We start from the raw sequence: 23,398 nt of genomic DNA, 5'->3' as shown, positions 1-23,398 counted from the left end.
TTTTTAAATTGGCCTGTTCGTTTTCTAAAGGCAGGGAAAGGCATGGAGTTGTATAAGTGGGGAAGATATGGGAGGAGATTAAAGGAGCAGCAGAAACCATAATCAGAATATAATGTAGGCTAAAGACTATACATGGACTGACCCTGGACTCTGACCCCATAGGTAGCAATGAATATCCTAGTAAGAGCACCAGTGGAAGGGGAAGCCCTGGGTCCTGCTAAGACTGAACCCCCAGTGAACTAGACTATGGGGGGAGGGCGGCAATGGGGGGAGGATGGGGAGGGGAACACCCATAGGGAAGGGGAGGGGCAGGGGTTAGGGGGATGTTTGCCCGGAAACCGGGAAAGGGAATAACATTCGAAATGTAAATAAGAAATACTCAAGTAAATAATATATATATATATATATATATATATATATATATATATATATATATATATAATGTAGGGAAAAAAGTTATTTTCAATTTAAAAAGCATATTATATATTTATATAAGAATGTCCTGGTGAAACTCAACACCACATACAATGATGAAAACAATGGGGGTTTTTTCCCACTTGCTAATAGGAGCTGGTGGTAATATAGGATGATTGCTCATGGAGATGAATTTTATAAGATAAAAGTAGACAGAGGCTTAGACTAGGAAGCTCCTTCTCTTTTATTGTTAAAAATCAGCTTATTGCCATGAACTCATAAATAAAGAAATTTTATTTTGATGTATTTTAAAAGGAAAAAAAAGCATCTGGGTATGGTGTTCTATCCTTTAGTCTTGTCACTCAGCAGGAGGATCTTCGTGAGTTTGAGACCAGCTTTATGTGTATAGCCAGGACTACATAGAGAGACCCTGTATAAAAAAGAAAAAAGGGAGGAAAGAAGGAAGGAAAGAGTGAGGAGCCAATATACACAAGCTGAAAAGTGTCACCCACTAAACAAGCTTTAAAAAGTCACCCACTGCCCCCAAAATGAGCTAAAAGAATTAGAAAATTGGACAACGAGTCATGAGCAAAACAACAACTGACTGGATTGCTCTAGAAATAAAAGGAAATAAAAACAACAGTAGACCACACACTCTCCCAGCACCAGAATGAAAGCATCTTAAGGAAGGTTCTTTTGCCTTACCATGGTGGCAACACCATGGTAATGGGACCATTGAGTGGCTGGTCAAACTGCATATGTAGTCAGGACACAAAGAGAGGTGAATGCTGGTGTGTGGCTGGATTTCCTTCTTATTTATGTTTTTGAGACACGTTCTCATATAGCACAGGCTGGCCTGGATCTCATTATGTTAGCCCAGGATAATTTGAACTTCTGATCCTCCTGTCCCCTTATTACAGAAGTCAGTGTATCGCACCTGGTTTGTGTCATTGTAGGGATGGACCCTAGCACTCTTTATGCATGCCAGGCAAGAACACTTAACAACTAAGCTATGAGCAGAGCCACTGTTTTCCCTCTTAGCCAATCCAGAACCCCATCCCCTGGGATGATGCCACGATATTCATAGACAAAGAATCTCATTCATGATGTATTCAAGGGACTTGACCATAGCTGTGAACCACTGCCTTTGTGCTCTAAGCTCCTATTTTGTCAAGCGAGAGGTTTTCATTGGTTACTTTGTCTCCACCCCTGCATTGTATACGATTCCACATGTTGTGTGGGCCAGATAACTCGCCTTTTATGTTACAGGTCATTGAACAGAAAAAGGTTTAACCAGGTCTTCCTTCCTCATTTAAACCTAGCTAGAAGCATTCTTATAGACACACCCAGGTATGTTTACTCAGTGGGTTCCACAGATTAAACTCATATAGTCATGCTTGTATAGCAAGCACTTTTCCCTACTGACCCATCTCACCAGCTTCTTTGGTGATTCTAAAATCCAGTTGAGAGTGAAGACGAATAATCACAGATGCGGTGTGATTTCTTTACTTTCTAATACTCCACCGCTTTAGCCATCACACTAGATAGCTAGGCATCTCTAAGAACTAGCTCTGAAAATACATCCCGAGTAAGAGGTGAGCCTGGGACACCATGATCTTCTCAACACTTCCTGGAGAGGTCTTGATGTCGTGGACAACTGAGTAGCACTGAAGGTCTACAGAGAACAATGGATGAAAGTTAAGTCATCAAATATTGTAACAGGCATAGTGGTACTCGCCTTTGATTCCAGCCCTTGAAAGGCAAAGGCAGGTGGAGCTCCATTAACTCAAGGCCAGCCTGACCTACCGAAGTAAGTTCTAAAATAGCTACATAGTAAGACTCTGTCTAAAAGTAAATAGATAAATAAATACACTCAGATGTTATTTGAAAGGAGAGATACTCTTTAGGTAAGATGACTTAAGTATCAAATTGCATAGAAACAAATACATGCATCTGCAGAGTTCTAAGGGGCTGAAGGGCAAAAAAACTCCAAGCCTGGTCCTCAAAACATATGCCAGTTGTGAGAGCTGTGCAGAACCCAGGAAGGGTTCATACTCCAAAGCTCTCCTTAATCCAATAACTAATTAGCAAAGCCAAGGCCAACAAAGAACTGAGCAAGACCACGTGGCCATGAAGCATCCTCCTTTGTGAGGCGAAGAATCTCACTGATGCTCTTGGTGTGATGGGGTATGAGGGGGAAGTGGACACAGCTATGGCCACTGACTATGTGCAGCTGTCCCAGCTCCTATTTGTTAAATAAGAGGTTTTCATTGGTTATCTTGTCCCCTCCCAAGCACAGCATACAGCCCCAGGTGTGATCTAGGCTAGATAACTTTCTCAATATATTACAGAGAGGATTAGTCAGCCTGGCTGGGCAAAGCCATATACTCTCCTAAGACCTGGAGATCTTACTTAGTTCAACAATTAGTTGAGCTTACTAATTGGATAGGACTTAAGGGTCGTCTCACTTGGAGAATGAGAGACAGTTGTTCATATAGAGCAGCATGGACATCTCTCTCTCTTGACTCTACACGAGAAAGACATGCACCTTTGCCCATTCAAAGACAGACCCATAACACAAGAATCTACAGGATCAGAAGAAATCTTAATTCCCAACCTTGTCTTTGCCTCAACAACCAATTTTACAGGCCAGAGGACTGGGTCATCTTAAGTTCCCTGAACATCCCCCACGCCTGTTCCAAAGGACTTCCTCACCTACCTACTCTCTTAGATCCTAAGCTGAAATCAAGATACAACCGGATTTTAACATCCTGCCGCGCATTAGAAGGTGGAAAACAGCCCAGCAGGAGCCTTCCAGCCTCCTGGATACATTTCTTAACTGCAAACAAGGCTAAAATAAGCGTTTCCTCTGTGGGAGGGAATGTTTAGAGAGATCACTTAAGTCCAATGGTTTTTTTTTTTCATGAATGAAAAAAATAAATAAATAAAGTTTTGCCTCCAACATCCTCCAAAATCGGAAATTCCAGTTAGTTCAGCTCCCAACTCTACTTCCTGCTGCAGAAGGAGATGGGTTCCCATCCAGATATTCTGGGCCCAGCCTTGGCTGGCTTCCCTGGATGGTGTGTTTGTTTGGCCATTGCCACATTCCTTCTGTAGGCTGAGGGGTGGAAAATGGTAGCCCCTTTCAAAGGACTTTCCCTTCCTCTGTGCTTCATCCCTCCCTGCTGCTTACAGAGCAAGGGCTGGTGCTCATCCTCCTGTCCTGGACTCGTCTCATCTCCGAAGCTCTCAGAATCCTTATGCTCTTACCGCTCACTAAAACTGTTCTTTTGGTTTTGTTTCTAATTTTGAGACAGGGTCTTGGGACGAAGCCTAACGAGGCTCCTACTCCTACTTCCTGGGATTACAGGTGTATACCAGGACACCCAGCTATTCATTCATTTATGGTACAGTTAGAGAGAGAACCCAGGGCCTTGTGCATTCTAGGCAAGTTCTCCACCCCTGAGCTTAGACCCAGCCCGAACTCTTCTTTTCTTTTTCTTCTTTTCTTGAAGATGGAGTTTTCTCATACAGAATATTCTGATTATAGTTTTCCTCCCCTAACTTCTCTGAGACCCTACCCATCTTCCCTTCCATCTGGATTTGCAGCTTTTCTGTCCCTCCTTAGGAAACAGACATCTGAAGAAGAGAAGGAAGAAGAAGAAGAAGAAGAAGAAGGAGGAGGAGGAGGAGGAGGAGGAGGAGGAGGAGGAGGAGGAGGAGGGGAGGTGGAGGGGAGGGGAGGGGGAGGGGAGGGGGAGGGGAGGGGGAGGGGAGGGGAGGTGGAGGGGAGGGGAGGGGGAGGGGAGGGGGAGGGGAGGGGGAGGGGGAGGAAGAGGAAGAAGAGGAGGAGGAGGAAGAGGAGGAAGAGAGATTTAAAACAAATCAGAGTATGACAAAAAGCAAACAGAAGAAAGAGCCAAAGAAAAGGCTTAAGAGACAATATAGTGAAAGAGTAATATAAACCCCGTTTGTCTCTATGTAGAAGATCAGGTTTGATTTCAAAAAAGGCCATAAGACATCAGGTTCAGGAATAGACCATAAGTCCCAGAAGCCAGGTCATAAGACACCAATTCTAGGAACAGACCAGAAAATTCAGAACAAGATCATAACTCCACCCCCTCCTCCCAAAGAACAGCCTGGGGATAACTCCCCCCCCCCAAAAAAACGGAGAAATATCTTATCTCAGAGTGGGCCATCAGCATCGGCACTGGGCAGTCCTATTTCATCATACGATTAAATGGTCATGACATAGGAATGTAGACCACTGATCACCTGTGACCCCCTAGAACCCACCAATGAAAGTTTAGATTACTTAATCCTTCTAGAGAGTTCTCCTGGTTCCCTATAAGAAGGCCTGTGTGCCTTTGTCTGGGGTCACCTTTTCAAAGAATGGTTGACCCCCACATGCTGGTTGTCTCTGCAGAATAAACACTCTTTGTCTTTGCACACTGAGTCTGGGGTCTTCCTCGAGGGATTTTTGGACCCTCATAATGGATGCAGAGACTCATACGCAGAGTCCCATAAAACCACAAAAACTGGAAGCATACACACAAAGGACCTGTAAGGAAAAATTTTTAAATAAAAATAAGAAGGAAAAAAATTTTAATGCCCTGACTAAACATTATGAGACCAAGAACCTCCAAAGAGTCCATTGACTTTGTTTTCTGTTAGCCATCTGTTGCTGGGTATAAAGCCTGTTCTTCTGTGTGGTTGAGTACCCAATGAAACTACATTGGAGGGAACTTAATTTTCATTTGAAAGTGGTTATTAATGTGAGATAGCTGTTAAGGATTCATGATTCGCTGAAGAGTGTTACCCTGGATTCAAATAGTATGCAAACACAAAGAGTGTTTTATTATGCAGAAGTCCAGCATGCTGGGGTCTCCCATTACCAATGTAGAGAGACAACCAAGAAAGCTTGCATGCCTCATTTAAAGCACATTAGGGGAAATCTGGGGTAGGTGGGCTTTGTCTTATTCTATCTTTAGGCATTCCAGAACCATCACCGGGCACGGTGGCTAGAAACTGTTGCTGGGGAATCCCAGGGTTTGGTTTTGTTGTTGTTTTTTTGTGTTGGTTTTTCTTTTTTCCTAGTAACTGACCTGCCTAGGCTTACCTGAACTTGCCCAGTTCTTAGGCCTAGTCCCCTAAACTACCAATTTGAAGGCTGTCATGGAGTCAGCCTAGCCTTCTCAGTTTCTGGGTTAGGAATGAGAGCTGGTGTCTACTTCCCCTCTCAACATTGGGACCCCATCTAGCTTGAACCTGTGCAGGTTTTGTTCCTGCAGCTACCGTCTCTTGTGAGTTCATATGTCAGTCCTCATTTAGTCAAGCCTTCTGTCCTTGATCTTCCACCCCTACTGGCTCTTAGAATCTGTTTGCCTCTTCTGTAAGATTTCCTGAGCCCTGAAGGTGGGGATTTTGTAAGCCCAAGCCTAAGTTCCTGAAATAAGGACTCTGAGATTGAATAGTTATGAATAAATATTTAGGCCAAAAGCTTTGGCTCATTCCCACTGGCTTGAAACTCGATTATCCCATTTATTCTATTCTAAATCCTGCTGCATGGCTAGTTACCTGTCCTCAGGTTCATATGACTGTCCCCATCAGTGTTTAGGCAATCTCCTGCCATGCCCAATCCTATGCCAGAACCCTCTCCCTGCCGGAACTCCTGCTTCCTATTTCCTGCAGAAGCTAAGAGGCCAACAGCTTTTTTATTGGCAACAAGCAGAAGATCCTCTTTACAGGATTTGATGAAGCTATCCAATTTAAGACTGAGTATTCTAATGTCTCTCACTCTCTACACATTTTTCAGTTCTCAGTCTCTGTGCTAGTTTGCATCCTGTGGAAGAGGAAGCCTCTCCGATGATGGCTGAGGAAGGCACTGATCTATGAGAATAGCTGAGTGCCATCAGTTAGTCATTTTATTGCTATGTTTCTTCATCAGAACAAAAGTATTTGGCTTTCCACTGGGTCCATGGACTACCTGGTTTCAGATTCTTGGCCACCCACACAGCGTGAGCAATGGGTTCCATCTCATTGAATGAGCCTTCTATCCAGTACAACAGTGGTTGGCTACTCTCATAACATGTGTACCACTATTGCACCAACCAGTATATCATGCAGATAGGTCATCATTGTAAATCAAAGGGTTTTTAGGTTTTCGGTCTTTGCATTTCTCCTCTACTAGTGTGCAGAGTATCTCCCTGAGCCACAAGCACTAGTCCTTACTAATAAAGGCTCTATGTAGTCACCAGCTCGACTTCTCCAGGTTCAGTGAATTGTGTCAATGTTGTCTTCAGCAATGGGCCTTTGCAGTCAGTTTTTGGAGAACAGCCAGTGGACTTGGCAATAGCCTGTGTTGTTTGGGGTTTCCATGGAAACCACGTTTTTATCAAAAAACTCAATTAGATATAAACTATTCCTGGAACAGGGAGCTTCATGTAGTGACAGATGTGTGGTTTGGGCTTACTCTCCCCCATTATTTGATTATTTCATTTAGATTACCTTCATATATGTATGCATTTGAGGAAATTTCTATGGTGCTAGGTTTCCAGATGACCCTTCAAATGGCCCTTCATATTAGCTGGCCCTCCCTGTATTCCCTCCCTCCTTCCCTTCTTCCCTGCCCTTTTCCATTTGGTCCTGTCCCATCCTACCTTTGCTTAACCTTAACTATCAATTCTATCTACCTTTCTGGAGAGATCCATCCCTCTTCCCTGCTCTCTTATTCTGTATATAAACTCTGCTGTTATGTGGACTGAAGTTTGCTGTTTGAAGACTTAACAGCTAGCTTCCACATATACGCACATGCATGCTGTATTTGTCTTTCTGGGTCTCGTTACCTCGCTTGGGATGATTTTTATAGCTCTACCCATTTGCTTATGAATTTTATGTTTTCATTTTTAACTAGATGAGTAATGTTCCATGTGTAACGTATCATGTTCTCTTTATCCACTCATCCATTGATGGCATCTATGCCCTTTCTAACTTCTGGCCATTATGAATAGAGAAACAATGCCCATGGCTAAACAAGCACCTCTATAACAGGATAAAGCATCCTTTGGGTATATGCCCAGGAGTGGCATAGCTGTATCTTGAAGTAAATCCATTCCCAGCTTCCTGAGGAACCACCATGCTGATTTCCACAGTGGCTAAGTTTGCACTCCCTTCAGCAATAGGTGAGCGTTCCCCTTACCCCACACCCTCCACATCAGTATTTTGTTTTCTATTATTTGTTTTTATTAATCTTAGCCAATCTGATGGGTGTAAGGTGAAATTTCAAAGTAGTTTTGATTTACAGCTCCTCGATGACTAAGGATGTTGACTCATTTTTATTTCCTGTTTTGAGAATTCTGTTTAGAACCCTACCCCTTTTTAAATGAGTTATTTTCTTGATGTTCAGTTTTTTGAGTTCTTTATATATTTTAGATATTAGCCCTCTGCCAGATATATAGTTGGTAAAAATCTTTTCCCTGCTGCGTTGTCTGAATGAAACGTGTATGCCGCATGTTCTCTGCCATATAGAAGCTTTTCAGTTTAATGTGATCCTATCTATTAATGCCTGTGCTAATTATTGATGCTCTGTTCAGAAAGTCTTTTCTGTGCTGACGAGTTCCAGGGTATTCTCCACTTTCTCTCCTATTGTATTCAGTGTACATGGCTTTATGTCGAGGTGGTAAGTGTGGTTCATTTTTGTTCTTCCACATGCAGCCTCCAGTCTGACTAGCAAGGTTTGTTTAAGGTGCTGTCTTTTTCCAGTATGTATGGCTTCTTTATTTAAAAAGCAGGTATCCATAGATACATAGACTCTATCTGGGTCTTCAATTCAATTCCATTTATTAGTGTATCTATTTCTGTGTTAATACCATGTTGTTTTTATTTCCATAGCTCTGTAGTGTGAACTGAGATTGGAGATGGTAATATTTCCAGCAGTTCTTTTGGTACTCAGTATTGTTTTAGATATCTTGGTGTGTGTGTGTGTGTGTGTGTGTGTGTGTGTGTGTGGAAAGCCGTGATAGCATTCGCCATTACAAGATGGCGCCGGCTTCCGCTGTGCCCCACGTGGAAAGCCGGGATAACATTCACCATTACAAGATGGCACTGGCTTCCGCTGCGCCAGCCTGAGTTCCTTTCAGGAAACTAGCTGTGTGCGCATGTGCAAGAGTGTGTTCGCGCCAAGTCTTTGCCCACCCCGGGGCATGCCAGTGAGATCATGGGTAAGTGACCAATCAGGCGTGGACGCGCCGTGCTAGGGTTTTATAAGCAGCGCCTTTCTGGGCCCCAGGTCTCTCCTCTTTAAGATGCAATAAACGCTTTGCTACAGAAGGATCCTGATGTCCGCGCGTTGTTCTTGCTGGCGAGACGTTAGGCGCGCGATATTTGGTGCCGAAACCCGGTACAAACGCCTCACCATCGCCGGCACCGAGGAGAGCATCCGCTCACGGAGAGGGTCCAGAACTGCAGGACGAAAGGTAAGCTCTGAGAGGCATGCTTGGTCTTGATCTCTCTCGTCTCTCTCCCCCATTAGAAGATGCGGTGGAAGCTTTTGTTATCGTTTTGGCAGCGCTCATTCTTTCTCTTTTGGTTTTTGATTTTGCGGCTGCCGCTAGGCACAGTCAAAAATCGTGCCTAGAAGATGAGAAATGCCACCCAACAGTAATAGCAGGACAGGGGGCATTAGAGGAGTTACAGGACAGCATGTCAGAAACAGAGTGAGGTGAAAGATTAGAAGCTTTAAGAAGGAAAGGTGCACCTAAGAAAAGAGGCCCTTCCAAGGACCTTGGATCCGAGGAAGCGAGAGATAAGGGAAAGGATGCCCTGGGAGAGAAACAGGGAGGAGATAAAAGGAACACAGTATTTTGGGAGAAAAATTTTGTCTTTGTGCTTGTAAAAGGTGTGATTAGGCTCTGGAAACTTCACAGAGTCATACTGATCAGATTTGATAGAGGTAGACCGCCTGAAACATTTATTCAGGAGAATCAAACAAAAAGATATCTCAATTCTAAACTTTTGTCTTCAACTTTTTGTATTTTACAGAGTGTGCCTACTTGGATTCCTGGTCTCAAGGACTTTTAGCTGGGACCAGTCAGAACACATCAGCTACAGCATTAGTTTCATTTTTCCTACCCCCTACCCCCAAGGACATCTCAACGCCCATGCACAGCTTGATGGAGTTAATGTAATTGGGTTGTGAGTGGAAATATTCAGGACTGTGTTTCACTTCCATACCATTTGTGAATGTCAGTCGTGCTGCTCAGATATCCCGTAATATATCTCAGTATCTTACAGGAATTTGGTTTCAACACGTTGATGGACTAGTCCAGGAATTGAGACAATCCATCGTCCATATCAACTCCACTCGAGTGGATGGTCACCGTGGAAGTGGTGGGAAAGGGGAAATCCTACCTCTCTGCTGACTCCTATTGGAATCTGGGTCCCTTCGGTGGGACACCATCTAGTTTTTTCCCCTATGTCTATTGTCTGTCCTTGGTGCACCAAACTGTCCATGTCTGTCAGTTTATGTCTGTGGTTTTTGTTTAAATGTTTTATGTTTCATGTTCAAAAGAAAAAATGGTAAAAACATTATCTGCCAGTTGTTCGCACCTTGATTTGGTTTTAACTCGTTTCAAAAAAGGAACAAATGAAAAAAAGCAGTTTCAATCAGCCCTTGGAGCCCTGTACCTGTAGCCAGGAGTCTAGGTCAGCTGGAGAAGCTGCCCGGGGGCTGAGCGTCTGTATGAGCTGATCTTAAAGGGGCCAGCAGCTCCTCAGCTTCTTTGGTACAGGAGCTGATGGCTGTTTCTCTTAGAAAAATCCCTGACTTATTATTAGACTCAACAGGTGACAAGGTGCTTCTCTTAAAATCACAGCTAGAAAACTAAAAATTGTGCTTGGTGTAAATATTGAAGATATGTATAGCCACTTCAATTTTGTTTCTGATTGGTTTTAAATGTATAAATATGCTCTACACGCCTTGGTTATGTACTATTGGCTTTTAAGTTATTAGATATGGTTAAAAAGGTGTAACATTGGTAACAGAAAGTTGGCTTAAAACTGTAATTTGGATAAAGTCATTCTAGACAACATGTGACATGGGCCAACCTAGGGAAACAGGTCTAAATTGAGATAATATTTTTATGGAATTCTTATTCTAGAAACCAGGCTTCTAAAAGATTTTAGGGCAATGTCTCTTTGTTGAGGTATTAGAGACCGCACCATCGTGCGTTCATATGTAGGAATTAACAGTCAAACTTTGTAGCATGAAGGATAGACTCAGTGTTTTGAAGACTGGATTTTAGAGACTAGGTTGTTAGAGGTTGAGTTTTGCTTTCCAAAGTTGTGGTTTGCCCTAAAGTTATCTGTATTTTGATGCTAATTCTACTGCCCCAAGGACAGTACTCAGAACTCAGGTGATTCCCCAAAGTTGTGGCTGTGCTCTGGTGTTACAAGGAGAACTTAAAGATTGTGATTAAGGATTGCCAGTGTTACATTGACTAACTCAAACTTATTTGTAATTAAGAAAAAATCAAACAGGTAGAGATTGTTACAGGATTTACAAAGGATTGATGAGGTTTTAAAACTTGTGAGAGCATTACAGCCAGTTTGCTTACTCCAACTGCCATTTCAAGATAGATTTAGAAGATGTCCTGGCGATTGTGAGTTTGTTTTTTTTTTTTTCCGGAGCTGGGGACCATACCCAGGGCCTTGCGCTCCCTAGGCAAGGGCTCTACTGCTGAGCTAAATCCCCAACCCCGATTTTGAGTTTTTATTTCGTGAGCTTGCTTATAATTTTAGAGAGCCCATAAAGTGATATCATTAAAAAATTTACAAAGGAATGGCTAATAGCCTTATATTATATAATTTTGTCGCTTCTTCAATGTAAGAAGTTAGAACTTTAAATCTTTCAGTGTATATAGAAATTTTTACTACAAACCTTTGCTCTCAAAATGAGCTTTAATATTTGGGGAGTAGCTGTTACACTACTCCAGAAAAGAATATTTGAAACTAATTTTAAACTTCTAAGGATATGTTAGTTGGCTAAGTACCTCACCTTACCAGAGGACTTAGGTCTTTGTTATCCTCATTGGAAATAAAGTTTGTGAGGTGCTAGAGAGATGACTTAGTGGATAAGAACACTAAATACTGTTCCTTTAGAGGCCATTTAAGAGCTCAAACTGGATTGCCTAGACCCCTTAACGAGGGAGGACAATGATACCAGACAGTTTATATCTTAATAAATAAAAAGGGGGAGTTATCCCTGTATGCTAAATATTGCTCCTTTTATTTCAGTTTTAAAATTTGGAACACTCTGAGTGTTTATGACACCCTACAACTAGGCATACTTCTGCCTAGGTGAAATAGAAAGATTCACATATTGACATGATCCTGTTCAGATATTTTATATGGGGAAGAGGGAATCTTTGTGTTTTTTCTACAGGATGCCACAAGAGTATGCCAGCTGCCTGAGTGGTTGGTGAGACTTGCTGATCCTGGTTGCATGAAGATTCAGCTTTTGTGGTTCGGGTCCCTGGAGTCATTCCTCTGCCCTGAGAGGAAGATGGAAGATCCCCCCTCATCTTTTGTCAACCACTGTGTGTGTCCTGTCCCACTATGGCCTACGCTCAGACCCTCTGTGCACTGCTGCTTGCTGGAGAAGACTGGACTCCGTTACTCTTGCCCCCCTCATTCCCCTGGAGACTCTTGCTGCCTTAACTGGTGTTGTCATTTTGCAGTCTGTAGCTTCACAGGAATGCCATCTGCGTGAAGCTGCTGTGGACTGGGGAACTCTGCCCTGGTTGTACAGATCTCAGACATGGTTCCATTGCCTGCTGGTTTTTCCAGAGAAGAATGACCAATCCTAAACTGTCCTGGGAAAGACCTTGTTACTTTCACTGCTATTGTAGCAGCCATTACTGCTGCAGCCATTGTGTCTACAGTGTCTAGAGTTACCCTCCTCCAATCTATTGTTAGGCAAGCACAGTGGGTGAACTTTCTGGAGTAGTTGCTAACAATTGGGAATTCTAAATTTTATTATAGGAGCGGCTTAACTACGGCCCTTGGTGGTAGCAGCTGAGGAGAACCAGATAAGGTGCCCACTACTTATCAGGAGTGGCTCTGTTTGGTACAGCCCTATGCTGTGGATTAGTGTTCATGCTATGGTTGGTTTGCAAACTCAGATCTCAACAGAAACGTGACAAGGTCGTTGTCACTCAAGCACTTGTGGCCATTGAACAAGGGGCCTCCCCTGGAATTTGGTTATCTATGCTCAGGAATTAGTCGGCATCTGAGTTCTCTGCTCCTGCACCCCATGGATCTGTGGATCCATTACACTGGGAGGAGAGAGGCTCTCTTTCTGTATCTGAGTTCTCTGCTCTTACACCCCATGGATTTGTGGATCCATTGCACTGGGATGAGAGAGACTCAATGATTCTTTGATCAGCCCTTCTACATCGCAGAGGTTTCCTCATTGCACGCAATAGGGTGATCATGATTTCCCCACTAACTCATTTTCTGGCTGGCCTCTTTTGTAGAGTTCGCCCTAGGTCCTTTAGCAGTTACTGTCACACAGCACTGCGGTATCCAGAGACGGGCAACTTTCCTCATGCACAAACCAATCTAAGACACGGGGCCCGGTGGCAATAGGGTTACCCTACGACGGATAAGGCTGTGACATTAGAGTAACGACCTAAGACAGGAGCCACAGCAGATGGTCGTAACTGCAGAGGCCTGGACCAGCCTCATTCTAGTAAAACAAAAAGGGGGAGATGTGGAAATCCGTGATAGCATTCGCCATTACAAGATGGCGCCGGCTTCCGCTGTGCCCCACGTGGAAAGCCGGGATAACATTCGCCATTACAAGATGGCACTGGCTTCTGCTGCGCCAGCCCGACTTCCTTTCAGGAAACTAGCTGTGTGCGCATGTGCAAGAGTGTGTTCGCGCCAAGTCTTTGCCCACCCCGGGGCATGCCAGTGAGATCATGGGTAAGCGACCAATCAGGCATGGACGTGCCGTGCTAGGGTTTTATAAGCAGCGCCTTTCTGGGCCCCGGGTCTCTCCTCTTTAAGATGCAATAAACGCTTTGCTGCAGAAGGATCCTGACGTCCGCACGTTGTTCTTGCTGGCGAGACGTTAGGCGTGCGACATGTGTGTGTGTGTGTGTGTGTGTGTGGTGTCTGTGTGTGTGTGTCAAACCTTTAATAGGTATTGCATTGAATCTGTAGATTGCTTTTGATAGGATGGCCATTTTTACTATGTTAACCCTACTGATCCATGAGAATAGGAGATATTTCCAACTTCTGATATCGTCTTCAGTTTTTTTCTCAGTGACTTAACATTGTTATCATACAAGTCTTTTACTTGCTTGGTTAAAGTTACCTCAAAGTCTTTGTTTGTTTGCTCAAAGCTTTTGTGAAAAGTATAGTTTCCCTGATTTTCTTTCTCACTTTGTCATTTAAATATAGGAAGGTTACTGAGAATATGTAAGACCTCAGAGCCTGCCTCCACAGTGGCACACTTCCTCCAACAAGGCCATACCTTCTCTAATAAGGCCATACCTCACTCACTAAGTGACACTCACTATGGGCCAAGCATTGAAACACATAAGTCATTGTGGGTCATACCAATCCAAACCTCCACAATGAATATGTAGCATCCTGCCCTATCTCTTCTGATTAGTTTTAGTTGAAGTCTACTTTTTCAGATATTAAAATAGCTACACTCAGCTTGCTTTTTGGGTCCATTTGTTTGGAATATCCTTTTCTCGTTCTTTTACTCTGAGGTGATATCTATCCTTGATGCTAAAGTGTGTTTCTTGAATACAGCAGAGGGATGGATCCTATTTTCCAAACTAATCTCTTAGCCTGTGTCTTTTTATTGAGAAATTGAGGCCATTAATGCTGAGAGGTATTAATGAGCAGTACTTATTGATTTTTGTTATTTTGTTATTATGCTGTGCCTTTCTACATTTAATTTGTTGATCTGCAGTTATTTATTCCTTGTGTTTTCTCGGGTTTGATTAACCTTTTAGTTTAGCTAAAGGTACCTTCTGTATCTTTAATATGGAATATTTTTCTCTTTGTGTGTATTGCTGTCTTTTTTTTTTTTGGTTACAAAAGTATTTATTTTATAAAACTTGTATTTAAAATAGAGCTTATCTGTCTACTCACAAATCCTAATTTAAAACATAACACATTATCCTTAGCTAATCTGATGTTACCCTTTACAATCAACACTCATTTTTGTAATTTTATTAAGAACCTGTACTAAATTAAGTTTTTAATCAGAAAACATTCCCTTTTATCTTAAAAGTGCTTCTTAAATGAAGGCACCAACAAGAACTACTTTCAGATGGTACAGAATTTCTTATTTCTTGAAGACTCTGTGGTTGACCACTTCTTCATTAGTTACCTGCAGCAAGACACCTTCCCATGGTAAGTAGGAAGAAGCTCAATATCGGCTCCTTCCACCATAGCCCCCACTTCCTCCACTTCCTCCAGGACCATAGTTCCCTCCACCATATGGTCCTCCCATGTTCCTGCTACCACCAAAGTTTCCACTCTTCATTGGACCGTAGTTAGAAGGTTGCTGGTTATAATTTCCAAAATCATTGTAATTTCCACTTCCATAATTTCCTCCTCCATAGTTGTCATAACCACCTCTGTAGCTCCCACCCTGGTTGCCATATCCAGGTCCTCCACCACCATATCCTCCTCTTCCTCCTCCATAACCAGGGCTACCTCCAAAATTGCCACCTCTAGGTCCTCCTCCATACCCATTATAGCCATCCCCAAATCCACGTCCACTTCCATATCCATCAGAACCCCCCCTAAAGTTGCTTCCTGGTCCTGGTCCAGAATTGCCACCGCCACCTCGAGAATCTCCAAAACCAAAGTTTCCTCCTCTTCCACTCCTAGAATTTTGGACTTCCTGCATTTCTTGTCTAGACAATGCCTTTCTAACTTCTGCATTGTGACCATTTATGGTGTGATATTTCTGCAAGACAATTTTATCCACAGGATCATGGTCATCAAAGGTAACAAAGCCAAAGCCTCTTTTTTTCCAGACTGTCTATCAGTAATTATTTCAATAGTATCAATTTTTCCATATTCTTCAAAGTAATCTCTAAGGTGATGCTCCTCAGTATCTTCCTTAATTCCACCAACGAACAGTTTCTTCACAGTCACATGGGCTCCTGGTTTCCCAGACTCCTCTCTTGCCACAGCACGTTTTGGCTCAACCACCCTGCCATCAATGGAATGAGGCCTTGCAGCCATGGCAACATCAACCTCAGCCATGGATGAGAAAGTTACAAAGCCAAATCCTCTTGATCTTTTGCTTGCAGGATCCCGCATAACCACACAGTCTGTGAGCTTTCCCCATTGCTCGTAGTAGTTTCTCAAACTTTCTTCTGTGGTTTCAAAGCTTAAGCCACCAATAAAGAGCTTACAGAACTGTTCCTTTTCTCTCTCCATCGCGAACTCAGTCGCTTCAGCTCGATTTCCCGCAGCCGAGCGAGAAGAGAAAGACCTCCGCGGACGGACACGCACGGGACTCGTCCTGACTTTGTGGTGAGAGCAGCCGATGGCCAAGAAACTGTGCCGCTCGGGGCACCGGCGCCGCTGCTACTGCCCGTGTATTGCTGTCGGTTTTTTTTTTTTTTAAGATTTATTTATTTATTATATATAAGTATACTGTAGCTGTCTTCAGATACACCAGAAGAGGGCATCGGATCTCTTTACAGATGGTTGTGAGCCACCATGTGGTTGCTGGGAATTGAACTCATGCTCTGGAAGAGCAGTCGGGTACTCTTAACCGCTGAGCCATCTCTCCAGCCCGTGTATTGCTGTCTTAATTAGGGTTAATATTACTGTAATGAAACACCATGACCAAAAATAGCTTGGGAAGGAAAAGATTTATTTTCCTTACATTTCCACATTATAGTCCATCACTGAGGAAGTCAGGAACTCAAACAGGGCAGGAACCTGGAGGCAGGAGCTGATGTAGAAGCCACGAGGGGATGCTGCTGGCTTACTTCTCCTAGCTAACTCGGCCTGCTTTCTTTTTTTTTTTTTTTTTTTTGGAGCTGGGGACCGAACCCAGGGCCTTGCGCTTCCTAGGCAAGCGCTCTACCACTGAGCTAAATCCCCAACCCCTCGGCCTGCTTTCTTTCTTTTTTTTTTTTTTTTTATTATTAACTTGAGTATTTCTTATTTACATTTCAAGTGTTATTCCCTTTCCCGGTTTCCGGGCAAACATCCCCCTAATCCCTCCCCCTCCCCTCCTTTATGGGTGTTTCCCTCCCCACCCTCCCCCCATTGCCGCCCTCCCCCCAACAATCTAGTTCACTGGGGGTTCAGTCTTAGCAGGACCCAGGGCTTCCCCTTCCACTGGTTCTCTTACTAGGATATTCATTGCTACCTATGAGGTCAGAGTCCAGGGTCAGTCCATGTATAGTCTTTAGGTAGTGGCTTAGTCCCTGGAAGCTCTGGTTGCTTGGCATTGTTGTACATATGGGGTCTCGAGCCCCCTTCAAGCTCTTCCAGTTCTTTCTCTGATTCCTTCAACGGGGTTCCTATTCTCAGTTCAGTGGTTTGCTGCTGGCATTCGCCTCTGTATTTGCTGTATTCTGGCTGTGTCTCTCAGGAGAGATCTACATCCGGCTCCTGTCGGCCTGGGCCTGCTTTCTTATAGAACCCAAGACCACCAGCCCAGGAACAGCATCACCCACAACAGACTTGCCCTTCCCTCATCAATCACTAATTAAGAAAATACCATACAGCTGGATCTTATGAAGGCATTCTCTCAACTGAAGTTCCTTCCCTCCTTTTGGATAACTCTGTCTTGTGTCAGCTTGATATACAAGTAGCCAGCAAAACTGTGATTGATAGTTTTGCTGAGTGTAATAGTCTGGGCTAACATCCATTGTCTCTTAAGCATTTGTAGAGCATCCATTGAAGTCTTTTGGAGTCTCCATTGAAAAATCAGGAACTTTTCAGTGAGCTTGCTTTTATGTGTTACTTGGTCTTTTTCCCTTGTAAATTTAAATATTCTTTCTTTGTTCTATATACATTTAGTGTTTTGTTTTTTGCTTTTTGTTCGTTTGGGGGGTTTTGTTGCTGTTGTTTTGTTTTGTTTTGTTCGTTTGGGGGGTTTTGTTGCTGTTGGTTTTTTGTTTTGTTTTTGTTTTTGTTTTTGTCTCTCAGAATATTATAATCCTAGGATGTTTATTTCAAGGTAAACCCTGGGTTAAGTTCTCACAAGAGTTGTGCTTCTACCCTTTTGGCTCTCCGAGTGGCACCATGGTGGTCGGGAAGAACAAGAGCCTGACAAAAGGTGGTAAGAAGGGAGCTGAGAAGAAAGTGGTTGATCCATTTTCTACAGCAGACTGGTATGATGTGAAAGCTCCAGCAATGTTCAGTATTAGGAACATCGGGGAAACACTAGTCACAAGGACTCAAGGAACCACAATTGCATCTGATGGCCTCGAGGGTCGTGTGTGAGCCTTGCCGTTTGAAGCGAGCCTTGCCGATCTACAGAATGAGGAAGTTGCATTTAGAAGATTCAAGCTAATTACTAAGGATGCTCAGGGCAAAAACTGTCTGACTAACTTCCATGGCATGGATCTTACCTGGGACAAAATGTGCTCCACGATCAAAAAGTGGCAGATCACCATGATTGAAGCTCATGCTGATGTCAAGATGACCGATGGGTATTTGCTCCAACTTTTCTGTGCTGGTTTCAGTAAAAAACACAACAACCAGATTAGAAAGACATCCTCCTATGCGCAGCACCAGCAGGTCCGCCAGACCCAGAAGAAAATGATGGAAATCATGACCCGAGAAGTGCAGACAAACGACTTGAAGGAAGCAGTTAATAAACTCATTCCAGACAGCACTGAGAAAGACATAGAGAAGGCTTGCCAGTCCATCTATCCTCCCCATGACATCTTTGTTAGGAAAGTCAAAATGGTGAGGAAACCCAAGTTTGAATTAGGAAAACTGTGGAGCTCTATGGTGAAGGTGTAGTACTGGCAAAACAACTGGTGACGAGACAGGAGCAAAAGTTGAACGAGCTGATGGCCATGAACCACCAGTGCAAGAATCAATTTAAAATCCAGACTTTTAATAGTGACAAATAAAAAGTCCTATTTGTGGTGGAAAATAAAACAAAACAAAACAAAACAAAACAAAGCAAGGCAAGCCCTGGTCCTTGAGATCACCTAGTTGGTAGGATTTCTGGAATCAAGCATAGGCACCAGTATCTCTGAAATGATCTACTTGCATTGATGGGGGCCAGCTACCAGCAGAGTCCAATCATAGTAGATGAGGCTATCTCTTATCTCCTTCCTTCTAGCCTCACCCACGAGTACGTGGTAAGAAGCCACCAGGCCTTTGGAGATGGACTGTTAGAAAGCATAAAGTTGGGCCACGTGATCACAGCCCTTCACAGGGACCCGGACATCACACCAGGAAGTCATGTCTTGTCCAGAAGCAGAGCAGGGTCAAGTAACTTGAGCTGCAGTGAGAGTGGCTTGATTGTCTCCAGAGAATGTTTACCTTAATGAGGCCCTTTCCCCACTCACAGTTTATCATGCTGTGGCTGGCTAAGGAGCTGAGGATCTACACAGACTGAAGCAGACCCTTGGGCAACATGGTTGTGAATCCCAGCTCCTCGGAAAGTGGCACTGGCACAGGAACAAGCCAGTGTTTTTATTGTTGTGTGTTGTGGGGAATTTATTCTCTCATCCAGTCTATTGTGGTGGTCTGTATACTTCTTGTGCCTTGATAGGTATCTCCCTCTTTGGGTTAGGGAGGTTTTCTTCTATGACTTTGTGCAAGACCTGTTCTGTGCCTTTGACCCAGGTTTCTTCTTCCTCTATTCCTGTTATTTATAGATATGATCTTTTTAGTGTCCCAGATTTCCTGAATGTTTTGTGCCTGGATTTTTCTTTTCTTTCTTTTAATTCATCTTCTTCTTTGGCTGAGGTGTCTGTTTCTTCTGCCTTGTCTTCAATGCCTCAGATTCTCTCTTCCCTGCTTTGTACACTGTTGGTGGGGCTTGCCACTGAAGTCTTTGTTTGAGTTCCTAAATTTTTCATTTCCAATCTTCCCTCAGTTTGGGTTTTCTTTAGTAATTATATTTCTGTTTTCATGTTGTGTACTGTTCTTGTCATATCTCTCTGCTGTTTGTGTCTTCATACATTTCACTAATGGATTTATTCACACCTTCTTTGAAAACCTGTACACATACATCATAGCTATTTTAAAGTTTGTGTCTTATGTTTTAGCTATATTTGTGTCTTTGAGCCTACTGTAGTAGGGTTGCTGGGCTCTAGTGGAGACATATTGCCCTGGTTTCTATTGTATTTGTATGATGGCACCTTGGAATCTGGCTTTGGGTGACTGGTATTTGGTGCTGTCTTTATTGAGTGGGTGTTTCATTCTTTGGTTTTTGTTGCCTTCCCTGGTTCTTAGGGGAGTGTGGTGGGTGTGAGTTTCCTGGTAGGGAATGCTTCCAAGATCCTGCCAGGTGTGGCCTTAGATAGACTCTTTCTAGGTGTTGGGAGCTAACAATAAGAAATGGAGAATGGGGGGTTGGAGAGATGGCTCAGCGGTTAAGAGCACTGACTGCTCTTCCAGAGGTCCTGAGTTCAAATCCCAGCAACCACATGGTGGCTCACAACCATCTGTAATGGGATCCAATGCCCTCTTCTGATGTGTCTGAAAAATAGCTACAATGTACTCATACATATAATAATAAATAAATCTTTTTTAAAAAGAAAGAAAGAAAGAAAGAAAGAAAGAAGGAAAGAAAGAAAGGAAGAAAGGAAGAAAGAAAGAAACGGAGAATGATTAGAATGGGGGAAGGGGACTGAGAGAGTCCCCAGGCGAGAGGAAAATTGAGTGTGCTGCCAGGATCTGAGTTGAAGCCTGGGAATGGGGACAGAGGAAGGAGAGGCCACAGTGTGCTGCAGGGCAGTGGGTAAGACTCGGGGAGAAGAGGGTGAGTGAAGATTGCCTACCTACATGATTCCAGGGTCAGTGTCATCCTGCAGGTTTCCAGGAAGTGTCTCCTGGAGTTGGCAGCTAAGACAGAGGGAGAGGGTGGTAGAAGAAGTCTGTAGGAGATTTAGCAAACCACCATGAATGGGAGAAAGAGAGACAAAGGAGGCAGCTTCAGGTAGTCTGCTGCAGAAGTAGGAATAAGACTGGGTGATCGGAATTAGAGGACAGAGAGGAAGAGAGGAAGACCACCTACCTGATTCCCTGGTTGGCACGTATGAGTTGGTGGCTGAGAAAAAAAGGGATGGGGTGGGCAAGGAAGGTTGTAGGAGATCTGTATGGTCCCTGGAATGGGACGGAGAGTCCTTAATGACCCTGCCCTGAGCAGACCTTCCTATATCCGCCCTGAATTTCGCCCCTGGGAATGTCCTGACTGACTTACCATTTCCTCCTTTCTTAGAAGCGTACCTGTTTTCTTTGGCTGGAGTCCCTGGCTTTCCTCTCACTGTTCCAGTCATCTGGATTCCGTCTTCCAGCTCATCTATGCAACAGTTCCTCAGGGTTTGCGGCTTAGTGGTCTCTCCAGCCATACACACACTGTCTCCTACGTGTGGCTTAGGTTGACATCCGTACGCTAATTACCCAGGGATCTAAATAAGGCATCCATACCTTTCATACATACCCCAACTAGATGCGTGATGAACTTAGAATTCAAACTCAAACAGAACATGAGAAAAAGAAACTCATTTCTCCATCCATTTGTAAAATATGGTCTGAGTTTTTCTTTAATGGTTTTTTTTTTTCCTTTCAATTTCCTGACCCAGTGAAGGCACTAGTGTCAATCATATTGCTTAAGCCATGCCTATTTCATGATCAAACTGAGTCAATTGTACCTCCCTGATAGCCCTCCTGTCCACCTACATGGTCCAGGCTGCAGTAATGTCCTGGGTGTCTCCAATACTCCTACACAGCCCCCACGCCTCCACTTGGGTCCTCCTGCAACCCATTTTTCACCCAATACTGCATATCAACAATACCCTTGAGCATGTGGGAAGAGGGGTTTTCATAATATAAAAATAAATTCCTGGCTGGGAGATGCTCTTGCCATATAAGGACAACACTGGGGTTTGGATCCTCAGCACCTATGTACGTGACACATAAGCCTGGGGGCCTGGCTGAAATCCCAACACTCAGGAGCACAGACGTAGGATTCCCCTTAGCTGGATTAGCCGAGTTGGCAAGCTGCATTCAACCGCAAGGCCCTAACTCATATTAGGTGGGAAGAGACCACATCAAGCTCTGGCCTTCACTCCATCATGGACTCTAATCTTCCAGAATTGAAAGCCCAATTATGCTTTTCTTTCTCAGTTGCCTTGGTTATGGTGTTTTACCTTGTTTGTTTGTTTGTTTTTTCTTTTGTTTTTCTTTTCAAGACAGAGTTTCTCTGTGCAGCCCCAGCTGTCCTAGAACTCACTCTGTACACCAGACTGGCCTCAGACTCACAGAGATCGCCTGCCTCCGCCTCCCAAGTGCTGGGATTAAAGGCATGTGCCACCAGACCCAGCTTTTTTTTTTTTTCTTTTCTTTTCTTTTTTTCAGAGCTGGGGACCGAACCCAGGGCCTTGCGCTTGTTAGGCAAGCGCTCTACCACTGAGCTAAATCTCCAACCCCAGGCCCAGCTTTTTGATAGTGTTTTTTGGATGGTGTTTTATGGTAGCAATAGAAAAAGACCTAATACAGAATTTGGTACCAGGAAGTAGTGTATTGCCATGACGGACCCAGCTGTGTGGTTTTGGTGGATTGGTTTTGTTTTGTTTTGCTTGTTTTTGATGAATATGGAAAACCTTGGGACCTTGGAGTCGAACACTGTAAGCAGAGCTTAATGAGCCGTTGTAGTAGGAGCTTGGCAGGCAGCAGTGCTAAGAGCCATGCAGGCAATGGAGACCCTGCTCAAGAGGCTTCAGAAGAGAATATTAGCAACCGAGCTCTGCTCTTGTCTTAAGAAATCATCTGAGGCTAAACTGAAAGTAAAATGGGACAAAGCCAGAGAAAGCCGGTTTGTAGGCAACGCAGTGGAGAGCGGGCTCCTACTACCACGCAGTCATGTCTATTATGTCCTATAATGGAGGGGCCATCACGGCCACGAAGGGAAAGAACTGTGTGGCCATTGCTGCAGACAGGCATTTCAGAATCCAGGCCCAAATGGTGACCACGGACTTCCAGAAGATCTTTCCCATGGGTTACAGGCTCTACATAGACCTAGCCGGCCTGGGCACTGATGTCCAGACAGTTGCCCAGCATCTCAAGTTCCGACTGAACCTGTATGAGCTGAAGGAAGGACAGCAGATCAAACCTTACACCCTCTTGAGCATGGTGGCCAACCTCTTGTATGAGAAACGGTTTGGTCCCTACTACACAGAACCTGTCATTGCTGGCTTGGACCCGAAGACCTTTAAGCCCTTCATTTGCTCTCTGGACCTCATTGGCTGTTCCATGGTGACCAATGACTTCGAGTCAGTGGCACCTGCTCTGAACAAATGTATGGGATGTGCGAGTCTCTCTGGGAGCCCAACGTGGATCTAGAACATCTGTTTGAAACCATTTCTCAGGCCATGCTGAATGCTGTGGACCAGGATGCCATGTCCAGTATGGGCATCATTGTCCACATCATTGAAAAAGACAAGATCACCACCAGGAAACTGAAGGCCCAGATGGACTAACCTGTGCTCTAGATGGACTAACCTGTGCTCTGGCCCCATCTCCCTTTTGTTATTTTTCTTTTTAGTAAAATCTCCTTTCTTTCAAAAAAAAAAAAGAAAGTAAAATGAACTTTGTGTGTGTGTGAAAGAGATATCAAGACCCTTCATATTGACTTGGTCCTGTAGGTCTACAGTGAAAAATGCAAGTGGACCAAAAATAAACAAAATGAGCCAGGTGAGTAGGGGCACACCTTCACTCCCAGCACTCTAGAGACAGAGGC

The 23,398-nt window shown here is 43.8% G+C and overlaps 3 pseudogenes across 1 annotated transcript; 2 read left to right on the top strand and 1 right to left on the bottom strand.

The window, feature by feature from the left end:
• Positions 1-14,509: 14,509 nt before the first annotated feature.
• Positions 14,510-15,970, bottom strand: LOC108350566 (heterogeneous nuclear ribonucleoproteins A2/B1 pseudogene; annotated as a pseudogene).
• A 1,740-nt stretch (positions 15,971-17,710) lies between these two features.
• Positions 17,711-18,526, top strand: LOC147995692 (small ribosomal subunit protein eS1 pseudogene; annotated as a pseudogene).
• Positions 18,527-22,506: 3,980 nt separating this feature from the next.
• Psmb3l2 (proteasome 20S subunit beta 3 like 2) lies at positions 22,507-23,166 on the top strand (annotated as a pseudogene). The gene has a single exon (XR_015684612.1). The product of XR_015684612.1 is annotated as a proteasome 20S subunit beta 3 like 2, transcript variant X2 (transcript).
• Positions 23,167-23,398: the final 232 nt, after the last annotated feature.

Source organism: Rattus norvegicus, chromosome 3, assembly GCF_021556685.1.
Source record: "Rattus norvegicus strain SHRSP/BbbUtx chromosome 3, alternate assembly SHRSP_T2T, whole genome shotgun sequence".
Taxonomy (NCBI): Eukaryota; Metazoa; Chordata; class Mammalia; order Rodentia; family Muridae; genus Rattus; species Rattus norvegicus.
The sequence above is the reverse complement of the archived record's forward strand: the minus strand, read 5'-3'. Positions and strand labels throughout refer to the sequence as shown.